This window comes from Crinia signifera, chromosome 4 (assembly GCF_055691185.1).
Source record: "Crinia signifera chromosome 4, ASM5569118v1, whole genome shotgun sequence".
NCBI classification, from domain to species: Eukaryota; Metazoa; Chordata; class Amphibia; order Anura; family Myobatrachidae; genus Crinia; species Crinia signifera.
In genome coordinates, this window is record NC_139220.1 from 194,546,595 (window position 1) to 194,559,160 (window position 12,566).

Below are 12,566 nucleotides of genomic sequence, written 5' to 3' on the forward strand. Positions count from 1 at the left end.
GGGTAGTGTAGTGACGTGTTGTCTGAGGTGCGTATCTAAGAATATACACGCTTTTTCTATCAATGATCCATTGCCGGATACAATTGGTCGTCCGGGAGGTTCCTGGATGTTCTTATGAACCTTTGGTAGCATGTAGAATGTGGCCACTCTCGGATGTGGTGTCTGGAGGAATTGATACTCAGTTTTCGTAATGATATTGTTGTTTCTGGCTTGATCAATTATGCGTTCATATTGTGTTTTGAAGTTTGTAGTGGGATCAAATATGGTTTTGGTGTAACAAGACTTATCATCCAATTGTTTATTGGCCTCCTTAAGGTACAAATGCAGGGGCCATATCACGATATTTCCACCTTTGTCTGAAGATTTTAATACCACATCAGTCCATTTTTTAATATCTTGAATTGCTTGATGTTGTTCTTTGGTGATATTTCTATTCAATCTGTGGTGTTTCTTTCTGATGTGCAGTTCGTCTAGGTCATGAGAGACCAGCTTCGTAAACACATGTACTTCCGGACAGATGTTGAAGGATGGAAAAAACGTTGATTTTTTCTTACAGATTGGTCTTGTTTCAGAGATCACTTGTTCTTCCTCATTCTCTAATTCTTCTAACATGGTTAGGGCTTCTTGCTCTTGGCTAGTCCATATAGTATCCGTTTGGTTGGGTTGTTCTTTTCTGGCATGGAATTTAGCCAGTAATAGTTTGCGACTGAACATTTGTAAATTGGTCTCCCATTGGAAGCGGTCAAATGTGGATGTTGGGCAAAATGTTAGTCCCTTCTGTAGTACATCTTTTTGGACCTCTGATAATATATGTGGTGACAGGTTAACTATCTGTAGCCTTGATATCCCTGATCCCTCGACTGTCTGACCCGTTGTGGATATCGGTTCGGTATTTGTTGCTCCCATCTGGGTCTTTCTCTTCGTCTTCTTGGTGCGGCTCCTTCTGGTCTTTCTTTTGATTTGTGTTTTGGGCCTCTGTTTCCTCGACCATACGCCAAAAAAGGCTCCGCACTATGATGGGTTAAAGTGGAGGTTTGTGATGGCTGGATTGTTGTTCTGTTATGTGATATATCCTCAGAGTGTGAATTGTCGTCACTGTAATCGTCCAAGCTTGATAGTTCTGTATCTGATGTGGAAGGTGGGTATCTGGGATAGTCTCTTCGAAAGTTCTTCCTGGTCCAGTTAAATACTCTTCCGGTCTGGAAGTCAATTTGGTCCCTGTGAAATTTCGATTTCTTTCTCTCGATGATGGTTTTTTCGTATTCTTCCAGATCTTTTTTATTTTTCTCGAAGTTTTGTTGGAATGCTGGAGTTTGTTCCCAGGGTTCCAATTTCTTACCGAGTGAATCCACTTCCTTTGAGATGGCTTCCAGTGTTAAGAGATTATGTTGTATCAGTATACCCATCAATTCTTGGGAACATCTTAGCAGACTGTTTTCCCAATCCTTCTTCAGGTTTTCTGTACACAGTTCGAATGCTGGAAAAGTTCTAGGACGTAGGCCTCGTGGGGTGATCTTCAGTTTGCAGTAGTTCTCCAAACTGGTTAAATCCCAGTTTGTCCTGATCTGCCGTTGAAGAGTGTATTTTAATTTTATTAGGTCATCTGTCCAGGTGGTATCAGGTACTGTCTCATTAAGGGTAGTTGGAAAAATTGTGTCCAAATTCTCAGTTCTTCGCTTCTGCTGCAGTTCGTTTCTGAGACTAAAGTTAGACATGAGCTTGTGTTGGCCAGTATTAGATGTGAGGTTGGCGGGATCGATTGCGAGTTCATAATTCAAAAGCTGTTGGTTTGTATATTGCGTGCCAATACAGAGGTAGCGTGCTGGATCCTAGAGCTGAGATAGGCCTCAGTAAACTTAGTTGTGGAAAGACAAGAGGGGATGGACCCGCTACAGCTTAAATTAGATTAATTTAGAAATAATCTTGTACCAGCGTAATAAACCACTTAGGCTGATGCTTGTGATTCTGGTGCTGGTGGTGCGCCCAGCGTTCAGTAACTAAACTGAAAATGGGGGATTTTTTTACCTTGCAGCGGTGCAAAGAAAAAGACAGTAAACGCTTTGTGGGCGCACTCTTGTAACAAAAATTAATTTGATATGTAATGAAATTAAGTTAAAACTTAGCTTTTATTTATAAACTCTTAATTAAAATAATAGGCGCGTTGAAAAGATTTTGGTATTCAATTGCTTGGGTTTTGTTGTGTGATTGTATGTGATATATTTTGGTATAATATGTCAAATGAAAAATAAGTTACAGTCACACTTTTATATATCATTCAGTGCATATAGTCATCTCAGGTACATGAGCCCGAGTGACCGTAGGCTGCAAAAATGAGTTAAATCCCCAAGATGATTATTATTTTTATGGGGGGGATTTGCTGCCCCACGTCACGGGCAAATATGTAGTATACAATGATAAGCCTGAATTGGCTGAATTAATAAGGAACACAAGCAGTAGGCGGCTCTGAAACCACTGAATGGTGACACCCGGACCCCACACACAAAAGGATACCACACCTGGACTTCTCCAGGGGTCACCCACCTGAGTACTGTCCAGGCCCTTCACTGCTTGGCTTCCAAGTTCGGAAGGGTGTTGGGCAGGCCAGTGAGGTATGGTGGTATACTGTATGGGGACCCTAGTCACCCCCAGTGGTCCCAGTCAACCGCTTGCGTATCCGAGATTATTGCTGTCACAGCTATGCTCACCAAAAATATTTACTATTATTATTACTGCAATTAATTAGTAAAGAGATAGATCTCTAAAGTCACTGTACTCCCTGATACCTCCGGGTTGTATCCACAGGATTTTACTCTGGGTGGTGGTTATGTCAGATGGTACTTAGTGGAGGTAAATAATTACAGCACGATTTCTAATTGAAAATACAGAAAAAAGTCATCCAATATATTGTACTGATGTTAAGAGATTAGATCCTCCTTGTAAGCTGTGGTGGTTTTAAATATGCAGCTCACAGTCAAATAGTTGATCACATACCAAGCTTAAGTATACTGTGGCAATCAGGTTGATATAGGTTAAAGCTAGACAGTGTTATGACGTTAGTATAGAAATAGATACACTGTTGCCACAGTAGATACAATATGGCCAAACCCCTTCTCTGTGGCAGATAGGTAATGGTTGTAAGCCGATGATATGAGGTATAGCAATGGTTAATATAGACGGAGCCAGACTGGGACACTCAGTGAGTCCGCGGTCTGCTCCCGTACCTTGACCTGCTTGTGCTCCGGCAGGTAAATGGTATCTCGTGAGAGAGGTGACACTGGAGGATCCTCCGGCAGTGCGGGTGTTGGTTGCGAAGTCTTCCGGGTGATCAGCCGCAAGTGCAGGCTGTGGATTCCCGGCAGAGACGTCGCTGATGAGCGCTGGTCAGTAGCAATCTCGCTGCTGGTTCTCTGGTGACGTGGGGGGCGGCTGGACACGTGTTTCGCCTACGACGGCTTCTTCATGCAGCGCCATGTTGGTTAAGGGCATTTGCCCTTTATTCTAAGTCCCGTCCAATGCAATGCCGTTTGTTATGATTGATGGGTCATTCGACCAATGCTGGGTCTTTTTCCTAATCCTTCTCATCTGAATTAGTAAATGCGTGCTGTCAGTGAATTATAACTGCCTACTATTAGTTATTGAATTATGTTGGTAATACTTGATACACGGACATCTGTTTAGTGGGTCCCTGTTTGGACCTGACCTTGGATGCAATATCAAGGTGTAGTGAACCAACTAGTGACATCGCTAGTCTATGTGGGAAAACGCCATTTTGGTTATGGGACATTTGCCCATACCCTATATGTGTACTCTGGTTAAATCATAGTTCTGTTAATGAACTATATATATAGTGGGAGAGTTACCATTATTGTGTTTGGATTGATTATTGGTTTATTTTAAAATATTTTGTTAATTTTATTAATTTTTATTATTTGATATTTTATATTTTTTATTATTATTTTTAATTATTTATAGATTTTTTTGTGGTTTTTTTGCAATTTTTTGCAATTTTTTGCAAGAGTTGTTTCAGTCGTAGTAAGTTCTGGTTATATACATGCTCGTTTTGCACTATTATGCTGTGCTTGTAAATACATTGGGGCAGACTTATACTTTAACCAGAGTACACATATAGGGTATGGGCAAATGTCCCATAACCAAAATGGCGTTTTCCCACATAGACTAGCGATGTCACTAGTTGGTTCACTACACCTTGATATTGCATCCAAGGTCAGGTCCAAACAGGGACCCACTAAACAGATGTCCGTGTATCAAGTATTACCAACATAATTCAATAACTAATAGTAGACAGTTATAATTCACTGACAGCACGCATTTACTAATTCAGATGAGAAGGATTAGGAAAAAGACCCAGCATTGGTCGAATGACCCATCAATCATAACAAACGGCATTGCATTGGACGGGACTTAGAATAAAGGGCAAATGCCCTTAACCAACATGGCGCTGCATGAAGAAGCCGTCGTAGGCGAAACACGTGTCCAGCCGCCCCCCACGTCACCAGAGAACCAGCAGCGAGATTGCTACTGACCAGCGCTCATCAGCGACGTCTCTGCCGGGAATCCACAGCCTGCACTTGCGGCTGATCACCCGGAAGACTTCGCAACCAACACCCGCACTGCCGGAGGATCCTCCAGTGTCACCTCTCTCACGAGATACCATTTACCTGCCGGAGCACAAGCAGGTCAAGGTACGGGAGCAGACCGCGGACTCACTGAGTGTCCCAGTCTGGCTCCGTCTATATTAACCATTGCTATACCTCATATCATCGGCTTACAACCATTACCTATCTGCCACAGAGAAGGGGTTTGGCCATATTTTATCTACTGTGGCAACAGTGTATCTATTTCTATACTAACGTCATAACACTGTCTAGCTTTAACCTATATCAACCTGATTGCCACAGTATACTTAAGCTTGGTATGTGATCAACTATTTGACTGTGAGCTGCATATTTAAAACCACCACAGCTTACAAGGAGGATCTAATCTCTTAACATCAGTACAATATATTGGATGACTTTTTTCTGTATTTTCAATTAGAAATCGTGCTGTAATTATTTACCTCCACTAAGTACCATCTGACATAACCACCACCCAGAGTAAAATCCTGTGGATACAACCCGGAGGTATCAGGGAGTACAGTGACTTTAGAGATCTATCTCTTTACTAATTAATTGCAGTAATAATAATAGTAAATATTTTTGGTGAGCATAGCTGTGACAGCAATAATCTCGGATACGCAAGCGGTTGACTGGGACCACTGGGGGTGACTAGGGTCCCCATACAGTATACCACCATACCTCACTGGCCTGCCCAACACCCTTCCGAACTTGGAAGCCAAGCAGTGAAGGGCCTGGACAGTACTCAGGTGGGTGACCCCTGGAGAAGTCCAGGTGTGGTATCCTTTTGTGTGTGGGGTCCGGGTGTCACCATTCAGTGGTTTCAGAGCCGCCTACTGCTTGTGTTCCTTATTAATTCAGCCAATTCAGGCTTATCATTGTATACTACATATTTGCCCGTGACGTGGGGCAGCAAATCCCCCCCATAAAAATAATAATCATCTTGGGGATTCAACTCATTTTTGCAGCCTACGGTCACTCGGGCTCATGTACCTGAGATGACTATATGCACTGAATGATATATAAAAGTGTGACTGTAACTTATTTTTCATTTGACATATTATACCAAAATATATCACATACAATCACACAACAAAACCCAAGCAATTGAATACCAAAATCTTTTCAACGCGCCTATTATTTTAATTAAGAGTTTATAAATAAAAGCTAAGTTTTAACTTAATTTCATTACATATCAAATTAATTTTTGTTACAAGAGTGCGCCCACAAAGCGTTTACTGTCTTTTTCTTTGCACCGCTGCAAGGTAAAAAAATCCCCCATTTACAGTATCAAACACATCAGATTGAGCGCAGCACTATCCCCAAAATATTACTCTGCACATAGAGACTACCGGTTCAAAGACTCGGAAATTCAGGGTTGCTTGGCCATCCCAAAGGCCAGCTTTTGTCAGCTGATCGCCACTTTGCGTTGCTCATCACATATGTAAGTACAAATGCAATGAGCATCATGACTGCACCAACTATAGTAATCGAGCTCTCTGCTTATTTCATAACAGTCTGGCAGTCCATGAGGGAGGGAACACCACAAAAAGGAACTGCCTGTAGCGTCTGTTACGGACAGGTAGAACTTCCAATAGTAAGTCACTGCTAGTCATAGTGAAGCCAGTGCGGTCACTGACTGCAAATGGCTTCACTGTCACTGATCTGTGTGGTGAATTTTACTTTGGGGGTAATATCCACCACTAGAAAAATGTAAATAGTTATAGTTATAAATTCCAACATCATCCAATTGGTTAATAAAACAATAGAATTCAAAGTAAAAATGTTTAAGAAGACATCATTATATGATGGAGCTCCTCCATCTTACAAATGCCCCCACCCACACACACATACACTCTCTCTCACACAACATATATGTGCTGCCTAGATTGCTGGTATAGGCTCCCCCGATGAACACCAGCCCCCCCCCTCCCAGCACCACCCGTATCCCTTCAGTAACATGCGAGGGGTTGTGTCTGAGAACACATCCCCTCGTATGCGGCCCAAGGAGAGAAATAATTCGATGTTCGCTACCCATCAAATGATTTTTCTCCTCTTTGGAAATAGAAAAACAAATTCTTCTGCTCACAGTGTCCTCCCACCGTGCTGGCTATCCAACTAACGCGTTTCACTGCCAACTGAAGCTTTGGCAGTGAAACGCAATAGTTGGACAGCCAAATTCTCACGCCCAGGACCTTAGAAGTGTGGACCACCCAGCCCAGTGTGGATCTTTGGATACCTGGTACCCCCTTGCATCAAAATTGCATTATTGTGGTGGACACTGCTCCCTGAACCCCCTAGTGGCATACCACCATCCAACCAGCATGGTGGGAGGACACTGTGAGCAGAAGCCTACTCCCAGCAATAATCCATCTTTTTGGCGGACACCGCATTCTGGACTACCCTGGTGGCTATATTCCAACTTAGACCACTAGGGCAAAACACCAGCCAAAGCGGAAGCCTATGGTCCTTTTCCTCCAACTGCCAATATTATACCGTGACAACTATTGAGGATCAATATCGCTTGTAAAAAGTGGACTTTATTGGACCAAAAGGTCACTCAACAACCGGTAAAGTGTACTTACCTGTGACCCACTGTACCATCTTATCCCCCCTGTTCCCCTGGGCCATTTCCACACCCCATCCATCTCCCTGTGGCGTGATTTTAACAAAGCTCTTGATTATGTATTAATATTATTGTGCATCACTCTGTATATTGCCTTCTGCGTGATTGTTTTACGTGTTTTTTTTCTAGGGGGGGACTGACCCCCCCCCCCCCCCCATTTTGAGCAGCTGCTTTATCTAGAACTACAGCTACTGTCATAGCGCCTGATTTCTTTTCCTTGTGAAAATTTCCCTGGGTGTGTGGAAATAGAAGTAATTGAAAACTGACTTTTATTTCAGTGTGAGATGGCCAAAAAGGGGCAAGCATCAGGGGGCAGGCCCAGCTGGGTTCCGAGGAGAATGCAAAGCGTTTTCTTAGGGATGCCCATAGAACGCTGGGCGTTCCTCTCTGGAGGAAACAGTACGGAAAGTGTGAAACTCACCGAAGCCCTTCGCTCCATAAACGCATGCGCAAACCCCACACCATCGGACAAGGGGCCAAATTCGCACCCGACCGAACAGGTCTGAATTGGCGCCAGTCTCTCTCATATACACACCCTGCAATACAATATCATATAGCAGGTTAACTTACTTTAATTGGTACTGTGCGGCAGTTCATGTGTACTTCTCCAGTCTCCACTGACTGGCACTGACAGCGTCATGGCATCACATCTGCAACACTGCAAGGTACTGGTATGCACTATAGTGGTAAGTGGCAGTGGTGTACAAATGGAGGTTAGTCCACAAGGCAGATAATATAATTAGAAGAATTGGTTGATTAACCATGTAGAAACAGGTAGCAAGTGACGCAGGGCTAATTGTAACGCACAGGTATAGGATGCAGAGATATCCCAGTCAGGGCCATAACTATGGATGTGCAAGTGGTGACATCACACAGGCTCAGGGTCCTTGGGGTGGCACCATTACTGCCTCATGGTACCTGCATGTAGGGTATCTAAAACGGAACCATGCAGTCAATAGCGGTACTGAAGGCTGACCTAAAATTATCCAATGTATGCTCAGGGCAGGCACTCTGCTCTCCTACATTGTGGGCCCCCTAGTCATGGCATTATAATGTTATTAGTTTAGGTGACTGGGCCGCTGATCCCGGTTGCAGCCAAGGCATTCTTGGTGTTGTGGTGCTCCATCGTATGTGCATACTGTACACAGGCTTAAGCACAGTGCTGGCAGCAAAGTTTGTATTATATGCTGCAGTGGTAACACAGTAAAGTTTGGGCTGTTACACAATAAAGTTGCCATACCAATTGCCACCAGCTGCCATTTCAAACAGACTTTGGCAGTTGGTGCAGCATCCCTATTTGAATTTTGGACTGTGCTGCAGCCCCTCCTCTGAAGCTGCCACTGCATATACTGTAGGTATACTAAGCCCATTGGAGAGAAGGATGCAGATCTTGATAAAGTCACACAAGCACAGCAGCTTTCACAACCCATGAGGTTGTGCCTCCTAGTCCAATAGCACAGCAGGACTGGAACACAATCTGTCTGTCCTTGCTTATTCTCAGTGACCAGAAGCCAGGCACTGAGCTATCAAGTAATCAGGCAGTGCCCAATCATGGCTTTGGTCACTTTGGTGTCACCCCCATGGATTGAGTGACCCAGTGCAGCCTGCCTTAGTAACATTGCTGCTGCTATAGATTATGGGGCGGAATAGAGTTGCACACAAGTCCATACTGCAACTGGAACTTCTGATTTTCCCACAATGCATATGCTCCATAGATAGGCATTCCTAACATTGAGCAACTCTGTCCCACCAGTACATACCATGTATACAAGTCAGTTGTATCACCACTTGTGGCTGAGTGGGAATAGCTGGCCATCAGATAGGCATTCACATATAAGCTAAGTTATTTAAGGGCATTGGGTGTGTAGGAAGAATTGAGATATATAAGGTTGAGCTACAGTATGCAGATTTTGATCTGATTTCAGACAGATCTCTTTCACCTGTTATAGGACAGGTATAAATATCTGCTGGTAGTCATGGCGACACTTGCACAAGTGGATAGATAGGGAAGGTGCCACCACCTTTTGGGATCAGGCCCTATACTGCCAGGATAGAATCAGTCTTTCGGGATCAGGAGGGTCTGTTCTATCAGATGGGTTAATCATTAGTGTGCTGCAGTGATTCTATACTGTTAGAAACGCACTTGTGCTGGGGAGGCGAATGGACCCTTTTACCCTATAATGTACAGGATTTCTGTGGAACCATGCGTGTTATGTTCATGATGCATGTATCCATATCTCTATATCCTTGCCTCAAATGATGCCACTAATTGTAAATTCCTTTTCACTAAATTCCCATTTGATGAACAAATATAGAAAGTTTGCTAGTGCTATATTCCATAATGATATACATATTATGAAATAACAATTTAGCTAGAATATAATGGTAATCCTTAATTCGTTCACATAACAGGTACAAAAAAAGCCAGAAACACATATGCGTCTCCTTTTCCTGAGATCTTGCCTCTGTGATGGCAATAAAAATGTACAATTAGCCCAATCAGGCTGCAGATCCTAGATGTCACTGGTGAGTAAGGAGGAGGGGGAGGACTCTGGAGCCTCAGCCAGGCAGCTGGAAGTTGCAGCAAGCATTGGTAGTGTCACTGTGCGATAGAGCACATACATCCAGACTCCACACATGCACAGTTCGCTAGCTGCATCCCCCTCCCTGCAAACTTTACTGTACATGCAAAATAAAGGAGGCAGCTTGGCCCAGGAAGCTGAATGGGGGATCTAGGAAGGTGTCCATGTAAGTGATAAGCAGGAAAAGGCGCACCTTGTGCAGAGGTGGGAGCAAGACCTGTCCGCATCGCTGCTGCTGAGTCCCCATCATGGTAGTATCATTGCAGGGGATCTGATCAGGAGATCCCTGTGTATTTTGGGAAAGCTTCGTTTATTGGCTGGATCTACAGTATCGCCCCTGTTGGAAGTAGGAGAGCAGAACGGATCTGTGTGGAGGAGGCAGAGCGGGAGCAGGCGCTGTAAGCGGCCGCTGCACATGCTTTAAGAGTCGGATACAGCTCCTAAAGGGAGCCGGAGGATCCGGAGCCTCAGGGATCGGCTGCCTGCATCTTGATCCGCAGAAGGGGTCATCTGTAACCACCACCACCAAGGGCATTAGCCAGCACCCCCTCCATACACACAGTGTGCACAGTAGCTATAGCCTGGCATATGCAAGGTGTGCTCGCTGCTGCAGCGTACAGAAGAGGCACCTGCCTGCCCGTTGCTGCTGCTGGTGGTGATCGCCGGGGACCTGGAGATGGTACAGCGCTGCTGCTGCTGCCCGGGAGTGTGAGGGGATTGTGATGCTGGGAAAGGGACCATCTGCAGCAGTAAGAGAAGGGGAGAACACGCTCATCTCCCAGGTAAGAGCTGGCGGTGGCCAATGCTTGAGCTCCAAGCCACACTACACAGCATGCCGGCTATGTACTATCCGGGGGGGAGGGAGACACCTGCGCGTTACCCTGGCGACCCGATGCACCCGGCTGCTTCCCCGGGATCCTGGAGAGACCTGACTCCCCCTGTGCCCTGTTCCCAGTCCGCGGTGCCCCGCTAGGCAGGCATGGCTTGCTGCTGCACTGGGAATACATTGCTGTTCCTGACTGCTGGAGTTACAGGGGCAGTACTGCGGTATTACAGGAGCCCTATACAGCAGCACAGTGTTACCTAACCATCCTACAGAGGAGGGTTCTGTGTATGTCTCTATGCACACAGGCATGGGCACACAACTACAGCTAGTGCCCCTAATGTCCTCCAAAATGACCTGCCTGCACCCTGTCCTGGGGCTAGTGGTCAGTGATAATTGCACCCAAAGCCAATGAGCAAACAATGTACAAGTATTATAGGGGCCTATTCACTATATCTTCATTTAAAAAAAAAAAAAAAGGTTATAGTTCACATTTGTAAATCTGCCCTTAGGTTACTGCAGTGTTATTACACTATAGGGACCTGCTGTAGGGACTGCATGTGAGTGTGTGTGATGCACTGTGATTCTCATCCATAGCTGGGAGCCTAGTGTGATGCTCTGTTATACAGCGGGAATAGCCCCTGGGTCTACTGCATTCACTGCCACTATTGCCCTGCACAATGTTTGTTTAATACTATGGCAAATCAGCCTCATTGAATACTGCCCTATGTGCTACTCTGTCCCCAGTGGCAGGATAATTAGAGTATTATTTACAGTATCACTGTGTCTGACCCAGGTGTAATGATTTTACTTGGAACATGGTGAGGATGGATAGGTCTAGAGATGATGCTCCTAACACCATGCATAGAGCACAAGGGGACTACTGGGGTTTGGAATCACGCCTTCAGATCTGATATATTGAATGGGATAGTTAATATACTGTGGAAAATTAAAGCAGCTCTAGATCAACCATTTGCTGCACTGGATTCTCATATCTCACTTTGGATTTTTTTTTGCTGGGTAAATGTGTAGACATATTTTGAGTGTAAGATATCTACTACATATATCATTTTTCTATATTTACTAATATTTTAGTAGTACAAAATGTAAATAATTCTGATGGTTTTGTGAATGTAGAAGGTGGAAGTCCAGTGTGCGAGTCCCTGATATAAAATATCCCAGCCACATTATATGGGAGGAAAGTTTCATATTGTATTTCCATAGCACTGGGAGAATCACATGTTCAAAATGTGATTAGAAATGTACTCTACACCTGTAAGTACAAAGCGTGCCTGTTCAGCTGGGCCAACATTACATGGATACAGATAGATATAAATGGGGCTACATGCTATTATTACTGGAAGAACAGTGTCATAGAAAGGCATAGTTCAACTTATTTTTTTTATGTCTTTCATACTATAATTGCATAGTATAATTATTTGTGTGTGAAATCAAATTTGAAAGTGTATATGGGTATAGTTTTATTTCTCGATACATCTGTGTGTGTGTGTGTGTGTGTGTGTGTGTGTATAATATGGTGGGAACAGCTACTGTAAGTGTCTGCCCTGCAATATATACTATATCACATTTGCCTCCCAAAGCATGTATTGTATGAGCCCCTGGTTAGGACTTCCCCACAGATGGCTTGTATAAGAAGATTGGAGTATTGTTGCCAGTTTAGGAGGGAGCATGGTCTGTAATAATTGTATATTGGCTGCTGCATGATCTTCTACCTATGCCACAGCCAGAGGATGGAAGCCTATAATAGTATTTTACTGCAGCATGCTTGCTGAGTATGGGCTGGCACACTGATGCTGTTTTTTAAACATCCCACAGATCTCTGACTGCTGCACTGGTGGCACTGGCACAGAAAGAGTCACTTGCTTACAGCTTCATTAAAT

At 44.1% G+C, this 12,566-nt stretch overlaps 1 protein-coding gene and 2 pseudogenes across 1 annotated transcript in view; 2 read left to right on the forward strand and 1 right to left on the reverse strand.

Annotated features, from left to right (window-relative positions):
- Nucleotides 1-2,504: 2,504 nt before the first annotated feature.
- On the reverse strand, nucleotides 2,505-2,623 carry LOC146076156 (5S ribosomal RNA; annotated as a pseudogene).
- Nucleotides 2,624-5,301: 2,678 nt separating this feature from the next.
- LOC146076157 (5S ribosomal RNA) lies at nucleotides 5,302-5,420 on the forward strand (annotated as a pseudogene).
- Nucleotides 5,421-9,825: 4,405 nt separating this feature from the next.
- PLXNA4 (plexin A4) overlaps nucleotides 9,826-12,566 on the forward strand; it is a 602,161-nt gene continuing 599,420 nt past the window's right edge. Inside the window, exon 1 of the mRNA XM_083183332.1 lies at nucleotides 9,826-10,624. The gene's annotated coding sequence lies outside the window, so the exon portion shown is untranslated. The remainder of the gene's footprint in view (nucleotides 10,625-12,566) is intronic.